The sequence below is a fragment of the Microtus oregoni genome, unplaced genomic scaffold, assembly GCF_018167655.1.
Source record: "Microtus oregoni isolate MIOR12 unplaced genomic scaffold, Mior012 000004F_ref0000308, whole genome shotgun sequence".
Taxonomy (NCBI): domain Eukaryota; kingdom Metazoa; phylum Chordata; class Mammalia; order Rodentia; family Cricetidae; genus Microtus; species Microtus oregoni.
This window is the reverse complement of record NW_024543063.1, coordinates 34,150,144-34,176,559: the sequence shown is the minus strand read 5'-3', so window position 1 is coordinate 34,176,559 and position 26,416 is coordinate 34,150,144. Positions and strand designations below refer to the sequence as shown.

Genomic DNA, 26,416 nt, shown 5'->3' with positions numbered 1-26,416 from the left:
TGTGAGGCTTATGGCCTAGGGAGTGGGCTTCTTCCCCGTCTAGTCTATATACCTTTTTTTTTTCAAGATTTCTTTATTTTGTGTGTGTCTTAGAGTTTCCATTACTGTGATAAATACCACAACCAAAAGCAAATTGAGCGGAAAGTATTTATTTGACTTAAACTTCCAGGCAATAGTCCATCATGGAGGGAAATCAGGGCAGGAACTTGAACAGCGCAGGAACCTGGAGGCAGGAGCTGATGCAGAGGAGTACTGCTTACTTGCTTACTTGCTCTTATGGCTTGCTCACCCTGCTTTCTTAGAATTCAGGATCACCAGGCCAGGGGTGGCCCCACCCACAATGGTCTGGGTCTTCTCCATCAGTCACTAACGAAGAAAGTGCCCTGCAGGCTTGCCTACAGCCCAGTGTTATGGGGGCATTTTCTTAATCCAGGCTCCCTCCTCTCAGACGTCTCAAGCTTGTGTCAAGCTGGCACAAAATTGGCCCACAAAGGGTGGGAGTGCAGTGCCTGAGGAGGCCAGCAGAGGGCAGAAGATTCCCTGGGACTAGAGTTACAGAAGGCTGGGAGCTGCCCTGTGGTGCTGAGAGTGGGAGCCTGGTCCTCTGCAAGAGCAGCCAGTGCTCTAACCACTGCGCTGTCTCCAGCTGGTTTCCCTTTTTACTGCCCTCCCTGGCTAGGCCTCGTGATGAGATAGGGACAGGGAAGCTCAAGCGTGAGAGTCACCTTTTCCGGACCTGATGCCATCTGGGGGTTTTGCTTAGTTTATTTCCTTTGCCAGATCTGAGAAGTGGTCTTCTCTTATTCTCTCTGCTTTTCTGGAGTTTTTTTTTGGGGGGGGGGGGGGTTGTCTTGATTTGAGAAAGTGTCACTCTGTAGCCCAGGCTGGTCTGGAACTCACTGCCTCTGTTCTTGAACACCAGGATTGCAGGGGTGGACCACTGTACTCAGCCACCATTTACTTTTCATAGCAATGATGCGCAAAGGATCCAGCTGTCCTTGCAGCAGCCAAAGGCTTCACCCAAGGGTCAGCTTTTCCAGTTGTTCATCTTCCTCATCTTGCATTTTACTTACTGAGTGAATTCTGTCTTCCTTACGTGGAACGTGGAGATTGGGAGGTTATCACATCCAATCATGTACCAGATTGTCGATCACCTTTCTACTACTGTGACCAGATGCTGGAGATAGACACCTTATAAAGACAAAAGGTTTATCTGGGCCTGTGGTGCATCATGTATGGTGGCTTGGAAGCAGGGGGGGAGAGCCCAGAAGGCACTAGAGCTCCAGTACCCCATCCAAGGGCACGGCCCTACCACCATCCATAATGTCACAGGCTGGGGACCAAGTCTTCATTCAACACGTGGTTTTTAGGTGCCGCCATACAAGCCACAGCATACAGAGGCAGGGAACACAAAGAAGGCCTGTGTGACTTTAACTATGTTGGCACTGAGAGCCATTCCTGATCCTGGGCAGTGGTAAGCAGAGTCCTAGCCAGTCCACGGTGGTGGATGGAGGGTGACCTGGACAAGCAGGTCACGTTCTTCAGTGACAGGGTCCAGAGAGAGAGAATCAGGACATCAGAAGATAAAGGATAGAAGACAGAGAAGATAAAAGTCTGGAATCGGGAGTCCCGCACTTGCTGTGTCTTCAGCCAGGCTTGTTCTTGAGTTAGAGGAACCGAGCTCCTCTTCCATTTATCAGGGCCTCGGTTGACCAGTCCAGCTTCTACAGGAAGGCTGGAGACCTCAGTCACCAGAGCTCACCTAGTGGGAGGATGACTTTGACTTGGGTCAGGCACACACAGCTAGGAACCTCTATTTTTTTTTTTTTTTTTTTTTTTTTTTTTGAGACAGGGTTTCTCTGTAGCTTTGGAACCTGTCCTGGAACTAGCTCTTGTAGACCAGGCTGGCCTCGAACTCACAGAGGTCTGCCCACCTCTGCCTCCCAATGCTAGGATTAAAGGTGTGCGCCATCATCGCCCGGCTATTTCATTTCTTTTTATCACTTACTTTGACCTGTATTTTTTTTTCTGTATTTTTAATGGTTCTCTTGAGGATTTTGTGTAACATGTTTGATCATATGCACCCTTCTCCCAACTCTTTTCTGGCCCCCCCCTTGCTTCCCACCCAACTGTGTGTCCACCACACCCCCACCCCCGCCCATGAAGTCCATTTTGTGCCACCAGTATATTCTTGGATGTGTGGCCATCTACTGGAGCGTGGGTTGACTTAAGTGGCCTGTCCTCTCCCAGTGGCTGTCAGTTGCCCATAGCTCTTCTGCTTGGGATAGGACTCAGCGGCCTGAGCCTGTCTTGTGCATGCTGTCACAACCACCGTGAGTTTATGCGTGCAGCCTCTCTGCTATGTCCGGAAGACAATTTCCTTTAGTCATCCACAGCCCATGGTTGGCTCTTACATTCTGCCTCCTTCCCCCCAAAGGCTGGGCGGGGGGTCGGGTGGTCTGTGACACAGATGTCCCAGTTTGGGCTGAGTGTTCTCTGCACCTTGACAAGTTAATCTGTGCTGATCCCCATTTCCTGCGAGTAGAATCTTCTCTAGTAGGGCTGAGCGATGCGGCTGTCTGCCGGACACTGGTAGCCTGTATTTTAAAGGCTTGTAAGCTGCCGCTGATGAACAAGGGCCCTGAGCACCAGCCGTGGGTCAGCACCTTACACACATCCCCTCCACAGCAGCCCAGAGGCCAGGGAATTTCCCGTTCTCGTTTACAGAGCAGCAAAGAAGGCCAAGAGGAGGGCACAACAGCGTGCACAGCAGGGATTCAAACTCAGTGCCAGCTTCAGTGGTGGCAGCGAACACTGGGCCAGGGACGCCTGGGAGCCACTGAGCCACAGGGTCTCAGTGACGTGGGTTTTACTGGTGGGAAATGCTAGTGAAGAGCGGTTCCCCTCAGAACTCACAAGCTGGGCATTCTGTTTTGGTTAAGAGTTCTGGGAAGCCCGCACTCCTTCTGAGCTGCCGTTCCCACTCTGAGAGTTCTGGCTTTCTCCTGCCCGTGGGAACCTGATGACTCTAGCCTGCAGCAAGCAGGCCTGACTCATGTCCAGGAGGTGTAGGTTCCAGTGGCTGTATCAGGGTCCCTCAGCTGTGGTGACTGTCACAGTGTCGTCCCTGAAGAGGCCATGCAGTGGTGTCAGCCCCTTGAAGTCACTGTGGACAGCTCCTAGGCAGGTGATGTTGCACCCAGTGTGAACCGTTTGCCCTGGACCACAGATGTCTCACTGTCTGTCCTACTGTCTTCCTGTACCTGACTGGGCGGAGGAAGGAGGAAGGCTGCCAGCTACTCTTAGCCTCTGCCCCCCCCCCCCCCATTTCTGGACTCCATGCTTTCCCTCTAATGGCCCCTCCCTCCTGTTCTGCGTTTTTCGTTCATGTTCCTGTCTCTCCTCCCCTCATAGTCCCACGTGCACATGCAGACATTCCCTGTTCTAACAGAACGGGGAAAACAGGCCGCCTGTCACCTTTTACCTCAAGTGTTTATTACGGCCTTTTCTTCGTTTATTCAGTACTGTGCCTGTGGCTCAGTGCTGATTTTGCTTAATCCGCTTAGTAAGTCTCTCTTGGCCCCTGGAGAGTGCTGTGGGTGTCACCCTTCGAAATCGGTGTGCACCTATAGATCCTGACACCTGGTAAGAGTTACTGTTGTTGAATGAGCATTGGAGTGAAGCAGGCACCCAACAACAGCATATCAGTTTGCCCTGACAGCACCGCTCAGCATTCCTTACTGTTCGACATAAGGCTGACCGGCTCCCCAGTGTCAGCGTGCGCTTTAACAATGTAGCGGATTCTTCTGTTCTTCAACAATGTAGCAGATCCTCCAGTTCTTCAATGTAGCGGATCCTTCCTTTCTTCTCCAGTGGGCTGGGATTTTACAGCCCAGTAAAAGAGGACTCTTGTCCCTTTGTTTTCAAGCGGGGAGTGCAGCTACTCAAACAGGCTTGGCCAAAGTCCTGTCTTCTGGAAAGTCTTCCCCCACCAATGTAGACAAGAATCTGCCTCTCCCCCCACTTCCCATGTTTTGGGAATAAAGGCATATTCTCCAGTACATCTGCCCTTTTAAGAGTAGTTTCTCGTTTTCCAATAAGGTCCGTATTTGTTTGGTATATGTGTGGAATTTGTGCATGAGTGAATACATGTTACACATTTGTAGTCTAGCCAGCAAGCTGCCCCAAAGGATTTCCTGTCTCTTCCCCGAGGACTGGGGTCACAGGTCGCCTGCAGACCTTTTCGGCTTTTATGTGGCTTCTAGGGATCCAGACAGGTCAAGGGCTTTACCCACGGTGCTGTGTGTCTGTCTCCAGCCCCTGAGGCTTAATGTGCTCATGTGTGAATCTCCCAGGTCATTTCTCAAGCACCTTCACTGTTTTTGAAACAAAGTCTCTGGCGGGAGCTTCTGCTCTGGCTGAGGAGCCTGTGATCCCCGCAGTCTGCCTGTCTCCATCAGGCCTAGCTCTTTGTGTGGCTTCTGGAGAGAGAACTCATGCCCTCGTGTTTGCGTGGCAAGTGCATTAGGGACTAAGTTGTCTTCCCTACCTGCCCTCTCTCTGGGTTTGTTTTTGGGACAGAGTCTCTCTATGTGGCCAGGGCAGGTCTTAGGGCTGAGAGTCTGATCACGTGTCATGGCGTTCACCACCATGCCTGATGAATTCTCCTTTGTCTGATTTTAACCTATCTAGATTTAAAATAGAGTTTTTTTTTTCAAGTCAGGGTTTCTCTATATAGCCCTGACTGCCTTGGAACTCTCTAGGTAGACCGGGCTGGTCTTGAACTCAGTGACCCATCTGCCTCTGCCTCCCAAATGCTGGGACTAAAGGTGTGCACCACCACTGCCCGGCCACTGTCCAGTTTTTTAAAGACTGAAGTTTCACTAGAGAGACATGGCAAACAGGCTTCTAAAATTCTGAGCCACGTGTCAGAGAACTGAAGATCTGGACACTTTTTGGTTGAGACAGGGTCTCTCTGAGCCTGAAGCTATCAACCATGCAGGCACATCTGGATTAACCTGTGAGCATCACAGGCAACAGAATGAAAGCTGGACTGGTGGCAAATGCCTTTTAAACCTGCTCTGAGTCATGAGAGGAACGAGGCCATTAGTCCCAGGTCACAGGCCCAGCCTTCCCTCCCTCTTGCTGTTCCCTCCCTGGAGCTGTTTATACTTCAGACTTCTCTGGCTTAGTGGGGCTTTTCTCCAGCAAGAGCTTCCCGGGCCTGCAGTTGGAAGCTGAGTCCATACTTGTTTGGCCCATGTGGTCCATCCAGTATGCTGTTTAAAATGGGAGCTGACCCTGTGGACTGCATGAAGCCTTCCTTGCCTTGTTTTATTTCAAAGTCTTCCCAACAGGTGTCACCAAGACCAGCCGTTGTCAGTCCCTTCTATGGCTCATGACAGAAACTCGGTGTCCTGAAGGTTCTTGCTGGAATTCCATCCAACACAGGCTGTGTCTCTCCCAGGGCCCACAGCCTGGGCCCCTAAGCAATCCAGGGAGGCCTGTCATTGTTGAACTTTCTAAAATTGGTGAGCAGCTTTTCCCTCAAGGCCTTCTTGGCTGACATTGCCCACATATCAGGAAAAAGCCAGCTTGCTAGCAGCAGTGAAGGAATCTGCTTGATGGGGCAGATTCTGCTGAGGGCACCAACCAACCCAGCTCGTGAGGCCCACGCCATCCTGCAGAGCGGGACTCCCATCTGGAGAGGCAGCGACTCTGGTAAGCGAGCAGGAGCAGGTACAGTGAGGCTGAAGGGGGAGGTGACCCCAGAGAGACCCCAGGAGTGACCCCGAGGTCTAGGACAGGCTGGACCGATGGATGGTGTCTTAGGGTCACTATTGCTGTGACAAAACCCTGTGACCAAAGCAACTCGGGGAGGAAAGAGTTAATTTCACTCCGTTTCCCCACATCGCTGTTCATCCCTGAAGCCAGGACAGGAGCTCAAACAGAGCTAGAACCTGGAAGCAGCAGCTGATACAAAGACTCTGGAGGGGTAACTGCTTGCTGGCTTGCTCCTCCGTGCTGTCTTGTAGAACCCAGGACCACCAGCCCAGGGATGGCACTACCCACAGTGGGCTGGGTCTCCCCCATGAATCACTAAGAAGATGCCCCACAGGCTTGTCTGCAGAGCCATCTTAGGAGGCGTTTTCCTAGTTAAGTTTCCCTCCTCTCAGATGACTTGGGTCAAGTTGACATAAAATTATCCGGCACAGTTTTTTTTTTTTTTTTGTCATCTTGACACAAACACATTAAGCCACACCCTCCTTTCTCATTCAACCCCAAGACCTCATATTAAAAACATAAGCAACTTTAAAAGGCCCACAGTCTTTATAAATTCAAATACATTAAAACTCCAGTCTCTTTAAAATATCCAATCCCTTTAAACATCTAAAGCCTCGCTTAAAAGTTCAAAAGTTTAAAAGTTCCTTCAGCTGTGGGCTTCTGTAAAAAATCAAAATTAAGCTAAATCCTTTCTTCAAGAGAGAACCAGTCACATCTGAACAAAGCAAAACCAAATTCTAACAGTGTAAATAACTCAGTGTCCGATATCCGGGATCCACTCACGATCTTCCGGACTCCTCCAAAAGGCTTGAGCCTCCTCTCCCGCTCTGCCCTCGGCAGCACACACAGCTCATCCTCTAGGCTCGGGCTGGCTCCCCTCCACTGCTGCTGCTGTTCTTGGCGGTCAACCCATGGTCCTGTAATCTCCAAAAACACTGGGGTCTTCTGCTGCTCCTGGGCTGCGCTTCTACCAGTAGCCTCTCATAGGTTCTCCTCATGGTGCCAAGCCTCTCTGCATGACCCCTTCCATCCTGGGGCTGCCACCGAGGCTGACCTTCCAGTGGCTTCTACCGGCCATCCACAGTGCCACTCCTCAATCAGCTACTCTCCATGACCTCTTCATGACTTTAAAACCAGCACCACCTGGGTGACTCTTAAACTACCAAGTTGGGCTGTCAGCACGAGGTACAGCCTTGGCCGCCTCTGGACCACAGCTTCTCTCTGCTCTCAGGAGAAGACCTCACCTCAGTGATGCTGGTCCCTTTGCTAATTTCTCAACTCCAGCAAGCAGCATCGAGTATGCCAGGAAAGCCAAGGTTTCACATCAGTAGCTCTGGTATCTTGTTAATCACAGCTGGTTCTACAGCCCCAGCTAGCCAGAACCACAGAATTTTAATTCAAAATAACAAATGGCCCCAATAGTCTTTAAACTCCACTCTGAAATGTCCCAAGCCTGCATCTTCTGCATTGTGTTCAACGTTCTCATCTTCCAAGCTTCTAAAGAACAGCCCAGTGAGATCTCAACACTCAATGGCTCTTCTAGTCCCAAGTTCCAAAACCTTTTCTTCCATAGTCAGGTCTGCCACAGCAATACCCTTCTACCCTGGTACCAACTTTATTTGGTTATGGTTTCTATTGCTGCAGTGAAACACCATGCTCAAAAAGCAAGTTGGGGAAGAAAGGGTTTATTTGGCTTCCGCAGCATTGCTCACCATCAGCCACTATTTAATAAAATGCTGGACAGTCAGACCTTACGGAGGCATTTTCTCATTAGGGTTTACACCTTTCAGGTAACTCTAGTTTGTATCAAATTGACATAAAGCTAGTCGGGCACTGAGTAAGCCATGATGAGCAAGTCAGTAAGCAGCACCCATTCATGGCCTCTGCCTCAGTTCCTGTCTCCAGGTTCCTGTCTCATCTTGAGTTCCTGTCCTGGCTCCCTTTGATGCACTTCCATGGGTTACACATATACACATGCCCCACACACCTACACACACCACCTTCACACGCATATGCACGCAGAAATCCCATGGCTATGGTGTAGTGGTTAGACACTTGAGTGAGCCTAGGTCCCATCTTTGGCACCAAGGAAAGGGCTTTTCACAGTCCAGTGGCCTCAGACAGGCTGGCAGAGTAAATGTTGATGGTTTTAGGGTTGAAATGAATGTCTTTCCTGGAGGACATCAGAGGACTTTAAAGGGAAGGTCAGTGGCCCCAAGTGCCTATTGTCTGTGACTTAAGCCACTCCCCAGCCCTACAGGGCTTTTGCAGGCATCCACAGCCTTTCTGGTCGTCCCCACGTCTTCTGTGTGGGCTGCCCTACCTGGCAGCCTGAGACTGGCCAGCGGCCAGTTTGCTCATCTGGGATGTATTAATCGATGGCTAGAAAATACGTAGGGTAATCGTGGGGCATTTCTGGTAAAGCGGCTTGACGAGGTGCCCTTCCAGAGCCAGACGCTGGGGCCATGCCTGGTGGTGTGTGGTCTGGGAGTCTCTGGCTACCTTGCCCTTGTGCAACTCTGCCCAGAAACTGCTGCCAGTGCTGCGGGCTGATTTATGGTGGTTTCCTGTGGAGCCTGCAGCCCCAGTCTGTGGCCTCTCTGCCACCCTCTCACAGACACAGCTCGCCATGGGTCTGTATGAGTTCCCTGTGGTTGCTATAACAAATGACCACAAGCTGAGTTGCTTTAAACAATATAAACTTACTGTCTTAGCCCCGGAGTCAGAAGTCTCGGTTCTGTCTTAGTGGGGAAGGGGGCGTGGCGAGGTTGACTCCTGGAAGCACAGGAGAGGGTGCATTATCTTCCTTTTGCAGCTTCTGGAGGCCTCGTACACCTCATTCTCTGTCCTCAGAGGGTTTCCCTCAAGCCCTTGTTCCTGCCGGCACATCTTTCTCCCCCAACCTTCCCTCACACTCCCCTCCTAGAGGTGATGTGCCTGACTTCATCTGGCCCACTATTTCCTTCAGGATACTGTCCTTACAATCCAGTCCATAGCAGGATCGCATCTGTAGAGGCCTGCTCACAGCGCACTAAATGGCATCTCCCAACACTTGCGCCCAGCGGGTACCTTAACAAAGGGCTCTTTAAGTTCTGCACACGCGAGGTGCCTTTGTGTCCAAAAATTTGTCTTTGCGTGTATGTGGTGTGTGTGCGTACACAAGTGTGAGTGTGTGCGTGCATGTTGTTTAGCATAGTGCACTTAGGGAGGTCAAAGGACACCTGGGCATCATGGTGGGGGTGGGGTGGGGTGGGGACTACTGCAAACTCCAGGCTAGCTGGCCTATGTGCCTCTGGATGAGTCTCCTGTCTCCACCTCCCATCTTTCCCGGGGAGTGCTGGGTTGACGGCTGTGTGGGATCCAGGAGCAAACGCAGGTCGTAAGGCTTACAGAGCTCTACCCGGTGAGCCGTCTCAGGCCTGCACACATTTTCCTTTAACTTTCATACATATGCATTTATTATAGGCTGACAAAATATGCTGTCAGAAAATTATAAAGAATTTTTTGAACAGTTTCTTAAGTTATCTATTATTTATTTCATGTGCATTGGTGTTTTGCCTGCATGTATGTCTGTGTTAGGGCATCAGATCCCCTGGAATTAGAGTTACAGACAGCTGTGAGCTGCCATGTGGGTGCTAGAACTCAAACCCCGGTCCTCTGGAAGAGCAGCCAGTGCCCTTAACCATTGAGCCATTTATCCAGCCCATTTGAAACAAGTTTTTATAAGGGGCAGCAGGGTGGTTCAGCAGGGAGGGCACTTGCCATGCAAGCCTTGCGACCTGGGTCTCCCTGGCACCCACATAAAGGTGGAATGGGAGAGCTGGTTCCACAGAGTTGTCCTCTGTGGCACAACCCCCTCCTACCATTCACATAGCAATAATAAATAAAATTAGAAACTAAAACAATAGAATGGTACTTTGGTATATATGTATATAATATATACACCACATATATGTGTACACAATATATACATTTATATATATATACATACATATAGTTTTACCATTAGAGACTAATGTAAATTTATATACTTATGCAATGGATGTATCTGTTTTGCATAAAGCATTAAATCTTGCTGAATACTCGATACTGCAGCTCAGGCATCCGTAATGTTCTCCAGATTAATCCATGTTCTGACGTTGCCTTTACATGGCCCATAGTACACAGCGGCAGAAGTACATTCAGGGCCATTTCAGAAGACTTGAAAATTCTGTCCTAAGCCCAAATGCAGATTCCTTTAACGTGAAAACTGAACCCTTTAATACAATGCAATTGAAAGAGGTAGGAACCTGAGATATATGCCCTGAAGAACAGAGGTAAAAAGTTATTGGAAGTCTTTGTTCTCGGTCACGGAACCTCTGTGCTTCCGTGAGAGCTGCACGGTCTCCTCAGTCAGAACTCTGCAGGGCAGGTGGAGGGTGCAGTGGCTTTCACCTGAGCAGAGTTGCACCAACAGCTACAGCCCAGTGCCATGTCACGAGATGGCACGTGAAGATCAGTGTGCCGACAGGTGTGTTTAGAGTCAAGGCTGCACTGGTCACGTGACCCAACTTCTGTTCTTACGTCTCTTGCTGAACCACAGCTGAAGAAGCCTTATACTGTGGCCTCATTTGGAGCCAGGGTCCTTGCTCAAGTTAAGACCATCCATCCTCACACCCAAGAGGTCCCATAGCAGTGACTGGGGTGTTCTTAAGAGAGATGTGGGCGCAGACACAGAAAAAATGCCCTCTGACGGTGGTGGGGTTTAGATGTGGTCACAAGGCAAGGGATGCTGAGAACACTGGCCACTGCTAGAAGCTGAAAGGAGGCATGGCGGGTGTGTTAGACCTGAGGCGGGGGGACCAGTTCCATGACTGTTTGATTAAAGCAAGCTGTGTTTAGTACTGGCTAGCCGGCTGCCTCTCCCGAAGCCGGGATTCCAGAGAGCAGCCCCTCGCAGGCTTTTGAGGTCCCTTGTACGGGGAAGGGTTAGGGTTGCTAGAAAGCAGCTGTCGGGATAATTGGCCATTAGCATCCGGACAGAAGAGTGAGGGGACTCAGGGTTCAAGGCTGCTGCCTGTGGGGTAGGTAAGCGTGAGAATCCATCATGTTGAAAGGGATCATGAAGGTATCAGGGAAGACATATTTTCATAAGGCAGAAGGGCAGACATATATCACAGGCTCGGGAGTTTATTAGCAAGGCGAAGGGGTGGTTGTACATCATGGGGTCACAAGTTCAGCATAGGCTGAAAAACATGGTTTGCAGGATACGTTAGGCTTAGGAAATCAAAACCTACTCTCATAAAGTCTGGAGACTTAATAGAAATGCATGACAGTATGGCCCCTTAGCATCAATATGGCTCCTCTTTTGGTTTCACAGTTGGTTCTCGCCTGAAGTCTAGAAAGAGCCCTAGTCTGTCTATACCTCTGCCCTGGCTTGTGACTTTCAGGACCAGGAGAGAAACCAGTAGCCCCAGGGACAGTGCATAGCATCCTGTTCCGGAATCTGCTGTTGGGGCTGGGAAGCCCCACAGAGGTCCTGGCCTCCGGAGCACGCTGGCAGTGAGTGGGTGACGATCTACAGCATCTTCTGGCCTCAAGCCAAATAACTGTTCCTGCTCTTGTGGGCCACCAGCTGCTCAGAGAAAGCGACCTCAGAGCCGTGGCAGGAACAGTCCAGCTGGGAACAGGGAGAGCTATGCTGGGGCCAGATCCTTGTTCTCATCAAGTTCAGGATGACACGAGCCTCCATCCAAAGGCTCAGTACCACTGAGGCAAGAAGACTACCTTCACCACAGGCCTGAGCCAGAGACGGATGGACTGTGTTCCCTGCTGTGGGCCCCTCAGAGACTGACCCACCTGTCTTGGCTTGGTTTCCCGATGCTATACTAAATACCCGAGGTGAGAGGGTGATTCTGGCCCACAGTTCAGGGTTCTGGAAGTCTGGGTGGCAGCAGGAACTTGACGTTCCAAGGATCTACAATCACGGAACTGAGCATGAAGGTCACAGAGTGTTCTGCTCTCCCGCGGTTATTCAGCCTGTGCTGCCCTGTCTTTCAGACCTACTCACAATTAAAATGGGTCTTCCCATGTGAATTAATATGATCAAGACAGCCCCCCAGGTATAGCCTGAGGTTCTAGATTCTGTCTATTTAACAGCACTATCACACCCCTTCCCCAATCTGAGGAGCACAATTCTGTGGCAGGGTGCTGGTAGGCAGGTAGCTGGGAAGACACCCATCTGGGCTTGCTGGTGGCCGGTCCTTGCGGTGTCTCCAGCCCTTGCCCTAGGTTTGACTCCTTCTAAGACACTGGTCAGTTCAGCCCAGGAGCCCATGTGTGACTTCTGGCCTTGTGCCCATCTGTGAGAACAGTCACATCCTGGTCTCCTGAGGGTGAAGAGGAAAATTGAGAACAGAAGTATAGAATGTTCTCTAGGATGTTCTGCGAGCATGCGTGTACAAGCATGTGTGTGTGTCTATGTGTGAGTATGTATCTGCATGTGTGTGTCTATGGGTGAGTATCTGTATGTGTGTCTCTGTGTGTGCGTCTGTGGGGACACATGTGAACGTGGGGGCACATTCATGTGTGTACATGTATGTGTGGAGCCTGAGGTTGACATGGAGTATCTTTCTCCATTATTTTTTTTACATTATTTAGTGAGGTGGGGTCTCTGAGCCTGGAACCCTCGATGGCACTGTCTAACATTCTCTGGGGAACCCCTGTCTCTGCTTCTCCATTGTTGGGATTATGAGCAAGTCAGCAGCTATGCCAGCCTGGCTTTGGTGGGTTCTGGAGATCCAGGCTCAGTCTTCAAGCTTGTACAGCAAGTCTTCCCCTGCTGAGCCATCTCAGGCCTTCCTCAGAGTTCTAAAGTTCAGAACTGGCTGTGTTGGAAGGGACATGTAGCTTCCAGAGCATTCTGTCTTCAGTGTGGTTTGTGGCGACACGTTGTGGTCTCAGTTCCCAGACTGTAGATACTGAAACCTCAACACGTCTTCATGTTCGGAGGCTGGCAACCCAGTGGTCCCTCTGAGGGTCTCATCAGGGCTCCTTCACGCTGCTGCGAGTTAGCTGACCTCTCAGCTCGGGTGGGAGGGTCCAGAGTGACTTGCTGCACACAGGAGTTGGTTCTGGCTCTCAGTTCAGGCTCCATGTTGGCTAGATGGTCACAAAGGTCCCTTGAGAGCTAAAGCCAAGGCTCAAGTCTCCCGCTTCAAGCTGGGAACTGACGCATGGTTAGTCCCATTGCGTTCCATAGGCCAAAGTCACACGGCCTTTGTGGGCACGGGGGGGGGGGGGGATGACACACCGCAAAGAATCAAGGGAGTAAAGGCAGAATCACCCAGGGCTAGCTCTCTGATGGACCGTGTGATCCCTGCTCTCTGGGAGAACCATCGCCAGCTGCAGCGAGCACAGACCCAGCCGACTGATGGGAACGATCTGTAGTAAACACAAAGGATAAGTCAGGTGACGTCACCCTATACTGCCCAGGGCCAGGTCCGTGGCCTCAGGTCATTTTCTCACTCTGCTTTCCCAGAGCCTCACTGTCATCCGTCTTGGCTTAGGCAGGAGGGTATATGGAATATGGAGCTTGAAATTGGTTCTCTCCACTGTGTGGTTCTAGGCCAGTGGTTCTCAGCCTGTAGGTTGTGATTCCTTTGGGGTAGAATGACCTTTTCACAGGGGTCACATATCATATATTTACATTACGATTCATACCAGTAGCAACAAAAATAATTTTGTGGTTGGGGGTCTCCACAACATGAGGGACTGGGTTAAAGGGTCGCAGTGTTGGGAAGGTTGAGAACCACCACTCTAGGGGATTGAACACAGTTCATCAGGCTTGGCTGCGAGCATCTACAGCCCTAAGCGCCACCTCCCTGTCCGTGCACACACTTCTCAGAAAGGAAATGAGTACTTGCCCTTCTGAGTCTGCCTTATTTCTCTTAACTGGTGACTCCTGGTTCCATCCATTTTCCAGGAAACGACAGGCTCCACGGTATACATGTTCACATTTTCTTTGTCCAGTCGCCTGTTGACAGCCATCTAGGCTAGTCCCAACGACAGTGCAGACAGCAGCAGTCGAACACGCAGGATGTGGGGGTAGCCTGTGTGGCACTGACTTGGGTCCTTTGGGTACACACTGACATTGGTAGCTGGGTCAAGGGGGTTCTGCTCTTAGTTGTGTATTTTCTTTTGGAGTCCCCACACAGTTTACATCCTGGGGACATTTTTTTATTTAACATTATCGTTTTATATTATACGTATAAGTATTTTACCTGCATACATGCCTGTGTCCAATGCTCACAGAGGCCAGAAGAGGACACTGGATCTCTTGGAACTAGAGGAGCTGCCATGAGGGTGCTGGGAATAGAACCCTAGTCTTCCGCAAGAGCAGGCAGTGCTCTAGGCCTCTGATCCATCTCCCCAGTCCCTCTGATCATTTTGCAAACTAGAACAAAGGCTTTACTAGGTAAGCTAACCAAACTGTCTGAATATTCCCATACAATGGAAGGAGGTTAAGGAAGGCATGGGCCCTGGACTCTGGAGTGTGAGACCCCGATACTCTCCTCATCTCTGCTTCCACAGTGGGAGTTCCTTCCCCATAGTCCTACCCAGTCCTGGGCTCCATCCTGCCCTGGTGTGATCCCTGCAGGGTCAGCCCTTCTGCCTCTGTGCTGGAAGAAGCTGCCTGCGGGTGTGGGTGCAGGCACCCTGCCCCCCGTGCCCAGGCAACACAGTCCTGTACTTCAATTCTTGGCCCCTGTTGGGTTTCAAGCCAGGGGAACATGAAGGCCACACGCTTCCTATTCCAGATGGTTAGGGTCTGTGACAGTTAACCCTCCTGAGACCCTATTCACAGCAGCTCCCGTCTGCCAGGCCCTTGGCACAGGTTAACTTGTGTTAAGTGGTACAGTCCTCCCCTCAACCATGTCCTGCTGGTACCCTGTTCAGAATGCGACCTTGTTTAGACACCGTCTTCACAGGTGGAGGGGTTTGAGGTAAAGGCATTCCTGCTGAGGTAGGGTTAAAGTTGACAGGGAGTGGGGGTTGGAGGGGATGATAAGTGTCCTTGCAAAGTGACAGGAGAAGCGAGACCCTCACTCAATGTAATAATGAATTTAAGAAACTTCAAGTTGTGGAGCTGAGAGTTTTATTTTTGCTTTGTCCCTGTCTCCCTTTTGTGCAGGTATAATCTTCTAGATCTCTCCTTCCCCAACTTTGCATGTTCAGTATGCCAAACCTTATCTAATGTGTCCTGGGACTCGAGGGTCCGTCCTTTTCTGACACAGGGGCTCAGTCAGATAACTGTCTCTAACTTCTCTTTTGTTTATTGCTTTTGACACTGGGCCTCTCCGTGTGGCTCTATTGAACCAGAACTTGCTATGCAGACTGACCTCCAACTCACAGAGATGTGCCCTTGGAGCCCTCTCAGTATGACCCACTAATGACCCCACCCACAGCTTGAGAACAGACCCTTGGTCCCAGAACTGGGAGGAAGCACAGGTGAGCTGCTTTTTGAGCTTGGGGAGTACCATCTAGTGTGGATGCTAGTCAGCCGGCTGGAGCAGCAGTCTCAGACCACAGGCTTATCTCTGCAGCGGGATGCTCGGAGTGGCTGTTCTTGCAGTAGGATGCTTGGGGTGGGTCTTCTCTGCAGTGGGATGCTCAGAGTGGCTCACAAGATGTAGTTCTTGGTAGTTAGTATTGGAGCTTTGACTATTCAGAGGTCAGAGAGGAAGGAGACCTCCCAGGACTGAGGAATCCTCAGTGGTAACTCATACAGCATACTGGCTTTGGGTGGTGCCACTCTTTGTTTTGTTGAGACAGTGTCTCACTGTGTAGCCATGGCTAGCCTGGAACTCACTCTGTAGACCAGGCTGGCCTCCAACTCAGATCTCTGCCTGCTTCCACCAACAGGGCGATGCTGCACACCCTTAATCCCAGCATTTAGGAGGCAGAGGCAGGAGGATCTCTGAGTTCAAGGCCAGCCTAGTCTACAGAGTGAGTTCCAGGGCAGCCACAGAGAAAACTTGACTTGAAAAGCCAAAGGGGGGGGAGGGGAAGGTGTACACCATGCCTGGCTTCTGGGAAGCACATGCTATCAATATGTCCATTTTCTAGATGTGGCGGGGGGTGGGGAGGGAGAATAAGAGGGGACGCAAGACCTCATTGTCTTGAGCCTGAAAGTGGCCAAACTGTTGTCAGGGACCTGGAAACTGATTCCTAGCTAGCAGTTTGAGGGAGGTTTTTCCTTCCCACCCCATGTTTGGGCAGGAAGTACTCTGGTTGATCAGTCAGGAGGCCTGCCTGGTTCATTCCCTAGGTTTGAAGATGGGGCCCAAGGTAGAACTGCAGGGTTACAGATTCAGGTCTATAATCTTCTAAACTTCACTATGCAATCCAGGGCCATCCCCGTCCCCATCCCCTCTTCAGAGCCTCCTGCTGGTTCCAGGAACCCAGGGCCATCCCCCATCCCCTCAGCAGAACCTCCTGCTGGTCCCAGGCAGGGCAGCAACCACCATGCTTGAACTGGCCAGAGAGCCCCACACTGGGGTGTCTTCCAGTGGACTCTGTGCCTATAACCGGATGTCTGACAGGTGCTGGGACTCAAGAGCCGGAATGGGGAACTTGCAGGAAGAAGTTAGTCCAAGTGGTCTGTTGTAGGAGTTACAGCTCTGCCAGGTGAATGGCTGTAGGCCATGAGCTGGGAGCCTGGGATTTCCCAGACTACTACCCTGATCTGTGGAGATACAATCAGATTTCCGTTTTCTGATTTCTTTCCCCCCCTGAGGACAGAAACACAGAAGGAGGAGTCAAAGAGAAAACGCAGGAACAGGAAAAGAAAAATACTGCTCAAACACAAGACAGTTTTTAAAAAATATATTTATAAATCGAGGGCAGTGGTGGTGTGGTGGCACATGCCTTTAATCCCAGCACTCAGGAGACAGAGTTGGGCAGATCTCTCTGAGTTCAAGGACAGCCTGTTTTACAGAGTGGGTTCCAGCACAGTCAAAGCTACACAGAGAAATCCTATCTCAAAAACCCAACACACACACACATACACACACACACGGAGTTTTTATTTATGTGTGTTCAAAAATACGTGTGTGTGTGTGTGTGTGTGTGTGTGTGTTTGTCAAGTTTGTGCCACAGAAGCCAGAAAAGGGTATCAAGTCCTCTGAACCTGAGGGTCACAGGTGACTGTGAGCTGCCAGTTTGGTCCTCTGCAAGAGCAAGCGCTCATAACTGCTGAACCATTTCTCCACCTCTAAGTATCACGATTTTTGGAATACAGGGTCTCACTTTGTAGCCCAGGCTGTCTTGAATTCATGGAGTTCAAAGTCATGGAGATCCACCTGCCTCAGCCTCTCAGGTGCTGAGATTACAGGAGTTTGGCCGCACAAATGGTCTTCGTGGGGCTGAAGATCAAACCCAATTTCAGGTATACTGGACAGACACTTTCCAGACTGAGCCACACCCCAGCCTACTCTCACTTTGGAAAGTGTATCAGGATTAGCCATGCTAAATAAGAAAGACCTCCTTTCCTCTCCACCTGACTAGGGGTAGACATTTGCTCTTCTTTGTTTGGCCACACCACTTTACATACCACAAGCAGTGGGGCAGGCACTGAGAACAAGACTGTCAGGGACTCATGACCCCCCCCCTCTTTATGACTTCCGGTTCCCTAGCACCTCATGGACCAATGTGGTTGCTCTGCTTCAGCCCTCACATATGTATTCCAGGTATTTGGGAAGCAATGAAAGCTGTGTACCCTCCTCTCTTTTGAAAACCCAGTGCTGGCTCAGAGGTTAAGGTCCTTGCCACCAAGCCTGATGACTTGCGTCCAATCCTTGGGAACCCACACGGTCCTCTGATCACCACGTGGGCATCATTGCATGTGTGTGTATGCACCCATGCACACACAAAATGTAATAGGTGGGCATAGGTGCACGCCCTCTAGTCTGGCATGCTGGGATTTTGAGGCCACATAGTTGGCATAGTAAGTTCCAGGCTAGCCAGGGCTACCCAGTGAGACCCTGTCTATAAATATAAATATAAATATAAATATAAATATAAATATAAATATAAATATAAGATGTACCAGTCCTGAGAGGTGGGTTAGCTGGAGTTTGGAGCCCCAGAACCTAAGAACTAAGTGGGCTTTCGGGTCACATGTAATTCCAGCACTCAGGATACAGAAGAGATCCCCCAAGCAGGCGAGTCAACTAGACCCCTAACTCTTTGAGTTCTGGGTTCAAGTAAGAGACCCACTAAGAAATACACTTGGCATCAACCTCAGAACTTTACCACACACGAGTGCACATACATACACATATGTACCCTAACACGTTTGAACACACATATACATATGTACAAAATGAACAAACATGTATACTGTACATATGCAAAAACTCAAAACAACAACAACAAAACAAGAACTAAGATGTCCTGTAGAGTCACATACATAGTTTTAGAGATGGGAGCAGCTGTAAGGCCACTGAGCGTGTGTGTGTGTGTGTGTGTGTGTGTGTGTGTGTGTAAGCCAGGGAACAGGCAGAATATCCAGACTCAGCCCTTGTAGCCTTGTCACTCATTCTGTGGCTGAGCCACTTATTTGTGTGTGTGGGGGGGGTAGTGTCACAATTTTCACATAGCTGTATAATCTCAAGTTTTGCTTTTGCCTTATGATGTCCCTTGTAAGAAGCCAGCCACCCCCTGTGTGATTACCAACATGCCTCCTGGCCATTCTCAGTCAGCATCACCCAGCACACACTCAATGAATATGCATTGGGAACACGAAAGTATGCTGGGGTGTCCCCAGAGCATCCCTCGACTTCTGGGTCCCCTTCCTCAAACTCTAGGTCTGTGTCTTGGTTCTGACTCCAGTAGCAGACCTTGAGCTGAGGATGTGGGGTCACAGGGAATGGGGAGATGGCCACTAGAGAACCAAGGGCCTCACACGCACCAGGCAAGTGCTCTACCACTGACCTGCACTGCCAGCCCACAAACAATACACATTCCACTCAGAGTTCTAAGGTCCAGGAAGACCAAGGTCAAGGTGGCTAGTGAGGGCTGCCTGCTGCTCCCTAGAGGCCTCATTGTTACGTCCTCCCTCCTGAAGGCAGAAGGAATGAGGCTTCTCTCTGGGCCTTTCTGAAGGTCTTGACTCTTGCCCCTGATGATCCCGCCTCTTAATTCTCTTCCCTTCCTGATTTAGAGTTCTGCATCTGGAAGGATCCCAGAGCCTCTGGCACCTGTCTTGGACACCTCTAGCCCTTGGAGTGTCCTGGTGGGCTGAGGCTCCCTGCTATCCTGTGTCCTCCCTGTAATCCTACGGTGAGGCTTACATGGAAGGTTTCTGCATTTGAAACTTTGGTTTCAATAGGATCTTGGCCTCCGTGTCCTCAGAGTTCCCGTCAAAGTGAGCTCTCCACCCAGCCAGTGTCAATCACCCCCAGAGGAATGGGGACCATGGGTGCACAGGGTCACCATCTCATCATCTAGGTTGTTTTCCTGAGCTGTGCCCATCACGAAGTGGTACCCCATGTCTCTTTAATACCGATCGTTAGTGGTCTTTGACGCAGTTGCGGCCTGAAGAGTGACGCTCTTCAGATGCTTGTTGGTGCTCAGAAACCAGCGAGCAGTGGCGTTCCCTGGCCTTGGTGCTCTGTGTCCAGCTCACAAACTGATAAAAATAGTTGGTGGATAAGAACTCCGAGTGGGCTGTGAGCCAGCAGTCAGAGACTGGCACAGGGTCAGGAGAGCCTGCGTCTTCTCAAACATCATTGGACCACTGGCCACCCTCATCTCGCAGTCTGGCGTGGCCCCTCATCATTCCACTTGGTCCCTGGGGCTCAGGGTGGCCCCGCACACCCCTTTAGGCATGAGCAGATCATTCCAGATCCAACTTCCCCAGGCCTGGAGGGGTTTTCCCGTTTGTCTCAACTTCCCCAGAACCCAACCCTCTCCCAGGTCACAAGGGCACTCCTGCTAGGGTTTCCCAGGATGTCTGTGGCCAGTCCCTTCCCCAGGCACAACTACATGCAGCATCTTGGCTCTTTCTCTTCCAGAACCTCCCGAGCATCCACAACGCCTACGTTACCATTATTCAAATACAAAGGTTGTAAGTTTTCTCTTTTCCTTTTTAAAGAAATTACATCCTGAGATTGCAAAATGAGGGGAAAAGTTGGATCAGAACTGAACTCCTCGTGACCTTGGCAATGCCTCTGCTAGTCCTCAATGTGTCATTCTGCTCCAGTGATTTCACATTAACCCTTGAATAATTTAAGAAAGGGGGTGGGGTGGCTGTGATGGTCGCCATGGGATGGATGGGACCTTGAACACAGAAGCTTGTAACGTTCTCAAGGAAACAGATGGGAGCTGCTGGGCTTTGAAATTCCCTGGCTCAGGATGACACTAACCAGCATTTGCCCCATGGGTGTTCCTGTCTGGGAACAGCTGTGGCTCAGAGAGGTCAGGTGACTTGAGCAAAGACACACAGTTGGGGCATGGGATGAAGACTAAAGCTTTAGTCTGTCATGATTTAAGAGGGTGCCCAGACCCTAGGAATGGCAACTTATTTTAATTGTGTGGCTGTAGGTTATCTGGTCATCTGTGGAGTTTTACCTAGGAGCTCTTCAAATTCTTTCATTTCCACTTGTGTGGGGCTGTGGTCTGTGTCCCTCTCCTTAAAGCTGATTAGACTCTGTGGTTTTAGCAACGGAGAGAGGCATACCGCCAACCCCAGGTCCTCAAAGGCCTCCCAAGCCACCTGGCCTTCCAGGACGCTTGCTTTAGAGGCAGCTAGGCACCGTGGGAAAAGTGTGATCATCTGGCACTGTCCACTGGAAAGGCTGGATGGAGCCACTACAGCCAGCAGCCCAGCTGGGTTCCTCCCACCCTCCAGCCAGTTTTGAATGCCATTGTCAGTGTCTAGCCCCAGCCAACAGCTGACTGCAGCTAAGGAGGGGCCCTAAGGACAGACCCAACTGCACCTTCCCAGGTTCCCCCACCTAATACAGAATAGGCCAAAAAAAAAAAATGGGGTTGTTAAAGATGTCGTGTGTGTGTGTGTGTGTGTGTGTGTGTGTGTACCATAATGCTGGGTATCAAAACATGTATATATGAATACAAACACACATCCTTAACAACAAATAACCACTATATAACTGGAGCACTCCTAGCCAAGTCACTATAATATAGGACAATTTGTTACACAGCAGAACTAACTGTGACATTCCATTTGAGAAATTTGTTTAGCTTCCCTGATGCATTAACAAGAAATGAAATAGTTCTGAAGTACCCAATGTGCTCATCTTGTATAAATACAGGCTCTCTAAATCTGCTCCAGCCACTTAGAGACCCAAGTCAAGGACTCTCCTAGTCCATTTGGGCTTCTAGGATAAGACACTGTCGGCTGAAGGGGTTGTACACAGTGGAGCTTGGGAAGTGAGGCTACCAAAGGCTGTTTCTTTGTTCATAGATGGTCTTTCCCTGTGCTTCCACAAGGTGGGGGAAGGAAAGGAATTCTCTGATCCTCTTTATAAGTCTTTGGGGATCTCACCACATCCCAGCTCTGTCCCCATATCTTCCCTGGTAATTAGTTCTTGAGAAAAAACATTAAGACATAGTAGGGGCTCCGGCACAGGGTACCTGGATTGGGGTGCCAGCCTCACAAATGGACAACCAAGTGTGCTATGGAAAAACCTTTGTATACTGTAAATATGTATTGCTCTCGTTGGTAATAAAGAGCTGATTGGCAGATAGCTAGGACATATGGGGCAGAGAGAACGCTGGGATGTAGAAGGGCAGAGTCTCAGGAGATGCCAACCATGCTCCGAGGAATCAGAACTTGTAGAAAATGAGGTGTCAAGTCACATGGCAAAACATAGATAAGAAATATGGGTTAATTTAAGTTGTAAGAGCTAGTTAGTAATAAGCCTGATCTATCAGGTGAGCATTTGTAATTAATATAAGCCTCAGAGTGGTTATTTGGAAGCAGCTTGTGAGACAGAAACTTCCGCCTACACTTGACCTTCTGCCTTCACTGCCATGTCCCCCAGTGTCCCTATCTGTAAGCAGAGTCCCACTTTCTATTGGGCTGTGAGAAGTTGACCAGAAGCTGCCCTTGAAGGTCCCGTGCACAGCTCCTGACACACAGAAATGATTTTGGGTGAAGGAAGGAGAAGAAAGGGGGCAGGTTAGGAGAGAAGGCCAGAGGGAAGGGAAAAGGGAAACCGAGGGAGAACAGGAGGGAGAACTGAAGGTTCTGGAGCTGGCGCAGGGATAGGCATGCAGAGGAAGACTTAGCGTGGCTATTTGACCTGAAGATGACAGGCTTGTAGAATTCTTGGGTGGGGAGGGGTGTCCCAAGAGCCATCCTATGCCATCAAGGAACCTTACAAAGTTGCTATGAAAAACACCAGTAGGGACGTGGGGTGGGGCCACTAGAGCCTGGGACTTCTAATTGTTAACAAGCCCCTCCCACCCAAATGTTGAGCCTCCAGAGCAACCCTGTCCTTCATTACTTCCGGTTCCTGGGTGGGTATGGATCTAGGACCCAGTTTATCCTGTTCCCCTGCACCCAAGGCTTAATGGTCACAGGCAATGGCAACACAGTGGGCATGAGCACGGAGGCCTGTGACTCAGGAATGTGCCCCGGGATCTCTGTGCTCGGGAAAATGGAGATGTGGGCAGCAGCACCAGTGTCTGAGGGTGGTCAGGCTTGGGTCCTCAGCACTCGACTCCTCAGCAGCACTGACTCCTCTGGTACTTGGAAGAGAGCCCAGCACGTACCAGCAGGAGTGTACCTGCTTACTGTGTGCATGAGTGTGGCTCAGACCATGATGCTCCCAAAACTGACCGCAGAAAGGAAGGACATTAAAAAGAAAAAGAAAACAGGTGCAGGGTGGTGATGCCTCATGCCTTTAATCCCAGCACTTGGGAGGCAGAGGCGGCAGACTTCTGTGAATTCAAGGCCAACCTGGTCTGTAGAGTAGAGTTCCAGGACAACCAGGGGTACACAGAGAAACCAGGGGTACACTTGAAAAACAAAACAACATGAAAAAGAAAGAAAAGAAAGATAGTAATGTACATCTAAATTTTTATCTGCAGAACTGCATCAAGGATTTGGGCAAAGATCTCTGGTAGGAAATCAGGTTCCCCAACTTGCCGAGGTCCCCGAGGACCCCAGATCTGAGAAGCCACCGGGGTCCTTTGCACCTGCTCCTAGCAGTGTTAGTGGAGATATTAGTGAGAGTTCTTATTGTCAAGGGGACCAATGTCAGCCTCTTAGTGGTGGGTGGTCTTTTCCAACCCCACTTTATGTGACTGAGAGTGGTCTAGGTGTCTCTTAGCTCTTTTGACACAATTTCCTCACTTGCCCTTAAGAACCCTTTGGTTTGGGAGTCAACCACACCTAATTTCCCAGATTCTGACCTCTGGATACTTGCCCCAGGTAGGTGCCAAATGCCCTGAGGCATAGGGTACTAAGCTTGTTGGAACCTGCTCGGGGGTTCCCGAGGAGGCAGGCATCCTCTCCACACGAAGTGGGATGCTGCCTGCTCCCTGTATTGCTGGGAACCTGGAGATCCTGTGTTTCCATTTCTTAACCTGGGAACCGGCAGTGGCGGATAAATCCGCACACGCTGGCTCTGCACATGCCTCTCGGTGGTCTGTTCTGTCCTCCACTTGAGTGGCAGAATCGGGTGGGGTCCTTGGGCCACGTGTCCAGTCCGCGGCGCACAGTAAGCACTCAATGAAAACGACTTTTACGGTCACGGCTAGGGGCCGCGCTCTCCTTGAGCACTGTGGTCCTCAGCGCCTCCTCCCGCCCGAAGGCAGCAGGGCGGGGCGGGGCCGGCACGGCGCAGCCCAATCAGCGTTGCCTGTGGGCTTGGGGGCGTGGCACAAGGAGCTTCAAGCAGCTACTAGGGGCGGCGCGCCTAGTGCGGGACCCACTCGCAGCGCCCAGCAACCGCAGGGTGCCAGCGCCGCAATCTGCTCTCCCAGCTCCGCCCAGGTTGAGACCAGAGTTCTGCTCAGGTGAGAAGGGACTCGGTCCCGCTGCTCTTTTGTTTGTATGAGAACAAGTCTCTCCGAGAGCCCAGGCTGTCTTTGAACTCTCAGCCATTCCCCTGCCTCAGCTGCGATGTACCCTCTTTCTGTCTTTTGCGACGTTCTTTCTCTGACTAGGGCAGATGCGGTGCTTCAGGGCTGCGTGCCGCGGCACTCTGCCTGTTCGGGTGAAGGAACGGAAGCTCAGTTACGAAGCCTTTTGGCAGGGACTGACTAACAGTTAGGAAACTGAAGAGCCGGGACCCCAGTCTGACTGCAGGCAGCTCCGCGCTCCACCAGAGGCGCGCGCTCTTTTGCCCTCTCAGTGCTGTTTGCCAGCATTTGGGGAGGGGTAGTGTGTTGTCAGTGGGCGTCGATAGCTGGAATGCTGATGATATGGTTGCGTTAGAGGGGTGTTTCACCCTGTGTGAATAGGGTCCAGGTGATCACAGGGGCAAGTTCCTTTTGTCCCAAGTTACAGAGCCACGCCCCTTTCCAGTTTCATCGGCAACAGGCTTGCAGTGAGGAGGTCTCCTCCCCGTTTCAGTTAAAAGTACTGAGGGTCAGAGTGGTAAAGTGAGCTGTCCCAGCAGGACGGGACCGGAACCCACTTCTGACTGCTTCCAAAGCTTCACATAGTTGTGTCCAGGTATAGCGCAGTCTGGCCTCCAAATCAAGTTAATCCTCCTGTCTCCGTTTCGCCAACGTGTGGGGATTACAGTTATTCTAGAGAATATTTTAGGGAACATATTCCAGACTTTTTTTTTTTTTTTTTTTTTTTTTTTTTTTTTTTGCTTAAGTGGGCACCTTGAATAACTCCTCCTGTCAGGAGTCTTGGCCCCAGGAACTTAGGAGGTTGGCTGCCCCATATGAGGAAAGCCAAGGCCAGCTCCTTATGGGGTATGTGCAGACTCGGCGCCCGGCGCCAGATGCTTGCTTCTGCAATCCAGTTTTTTTTTGTTTTTTTGTTTTTGTTGTTGTTGTTGGTTTTTTTTTTTTTTTTTTTTTTTTTTTTTGGTTTTTTCGAGACAGGGTTTCTCTGTGGCTTTGGAGCCTGTCCTGGAACTAGCTCTGTAGACCAGGCTGGTCTCGAACTCACAGAGATCCACCTGCCTCTGCCTCCCGAGTGCTGGGATTAAAGGCGTGGGCCACCACCGCCCGGCTGCAGTCCAGTTTGAACTGGCCATCTTTCCAGGGAAAGGTGAGTTGCTAGGGTGACTAAGACTGCGAGAGAGGCTGTCTGGATGCCTGGGTCTCCTGGAGCCAAGAGTGGGTTCCGCGTGTTCATTGTTGGTCCTGGACTCTTTGCCCTGGTCAAGTAGGGTGAGCCCCCTTTTCCAGATGATCCCACACTCCACACATAAGGTCTGGAGTCCGACAACCATATAGAACAAGGCCGGAACGTACCCTCTGCCCTACACAGACCGAGGGGTATGCCAGAGTCTTGTGTTGCATGTATCTGACATCCTGCTTCTGCCACCATCTCCACCACCTCCCACCCCAGAAGGAATAGCAGGTGTGGGTGGGGCTATATTGCCTATGCTGGGGTCTGCGCCTGGGGATCTGGGTCAGTGCTAGCTCAGAGTCCTGCTTCCCGGCTGGAGGTGCAGTGTGGCTTGTGGTATTACCCCTCCCCCCCCCTTGGTAGACCTGGGTCTAGATGTGAACACTCATGACTTATAGGTCCTGCCTTTTTTTTTTAAATGTTTTTATTGAGCAATATATTTTTCTCCACTCCCCCCTTCCTCTCCCCTCCCCTTCTACCCTCTCCCATAATCCCCACACTCCCAATTTATTCAGGAGATCTTATCTTAGGTCCTGCCTTTTTGAAGACAGCTCTCTGTCCTTTGTTGCCTCTGCTTCTCAACCTGACCTTCACAGGGGACTTTATTTTAAGGGTCCAGGAAAAACAGCCAGACAAGAGAGGAGAAACACAGAGGGAGGTGCTGATTCCTAGAGGGACCAGCAATGACAGTTACCATAAGGCTGGCACCTGGCATTTCTCTGGAACATCTTGTGACCCACTATGTCCAGGGTTTCCTCGAACAATATATCTCAGCACGCCCTGCGAGTGGGCACGCCCCATTCCCTGCTGCTTAAAGTGCACGCATGTGCAGAACACAAAACAGCTGAGCCTAGGGAGTGCTTCGCCTCTAGCTGGGCTCCCCCCACTCGCAGGTTCAGAGGAAGTTGCTTTGCCAAGTACAAACACGCTTCTCTCACTCTGCCATAAGGGTGCTTTTAGCATCTCCAAGCACTTGGCCCCAGGTGGGGGTGGGTGGGAGTAGGGAACGACAGGGCTCTTCCCCAGGGTGTGGCCAGCACACTGAAAGCCTTGCCTGGTGACCTGGGTCAGTGATGCTCCCAGATCCTGGCCTCTCTGCTGCAGAAGGGTGGGGTCGGTCTGCAGGCGCAGGGGGAGGACCTAGGTGGACAGAGGAGAGTGTGGGGACCTTCGGAGCTCCCACATGGCACTCGTCTTGCGTGGACAACACAGGAAATGTCTACGGACACGACCCTGGTGCTGACCATGGCCTTGTGGGAGCTGGCGCGAGGCTCTTCTCTGTCACCAGTGTAATTTGTGCGTAGG

General features: G+C 50.8%; 1 protein-coding gene across 1 annotated transcript in view; it reads left to right on the top strand.

The window, feature by feature from the left end:
* Nucleotides 1-23,709: 23,709 nt before the first annotated feature.
* The window catches only part of Crispld2 (cysteine rich secretory protein LCCL domain containing 2), a 53,121-nt gene continuing 50,414 nt past the window's right edge, over nt 23,710-26,416 (top strand). Inside the window, exon 1 of the mRNA XM_041650754.1 lies at nt 23,710-23,814. The gene's annotated coding sequence lies outside the window, so the exon portion shown is untranslated. The remainder of the gene's footprint in view (nt 23,815-26,416) is intronic.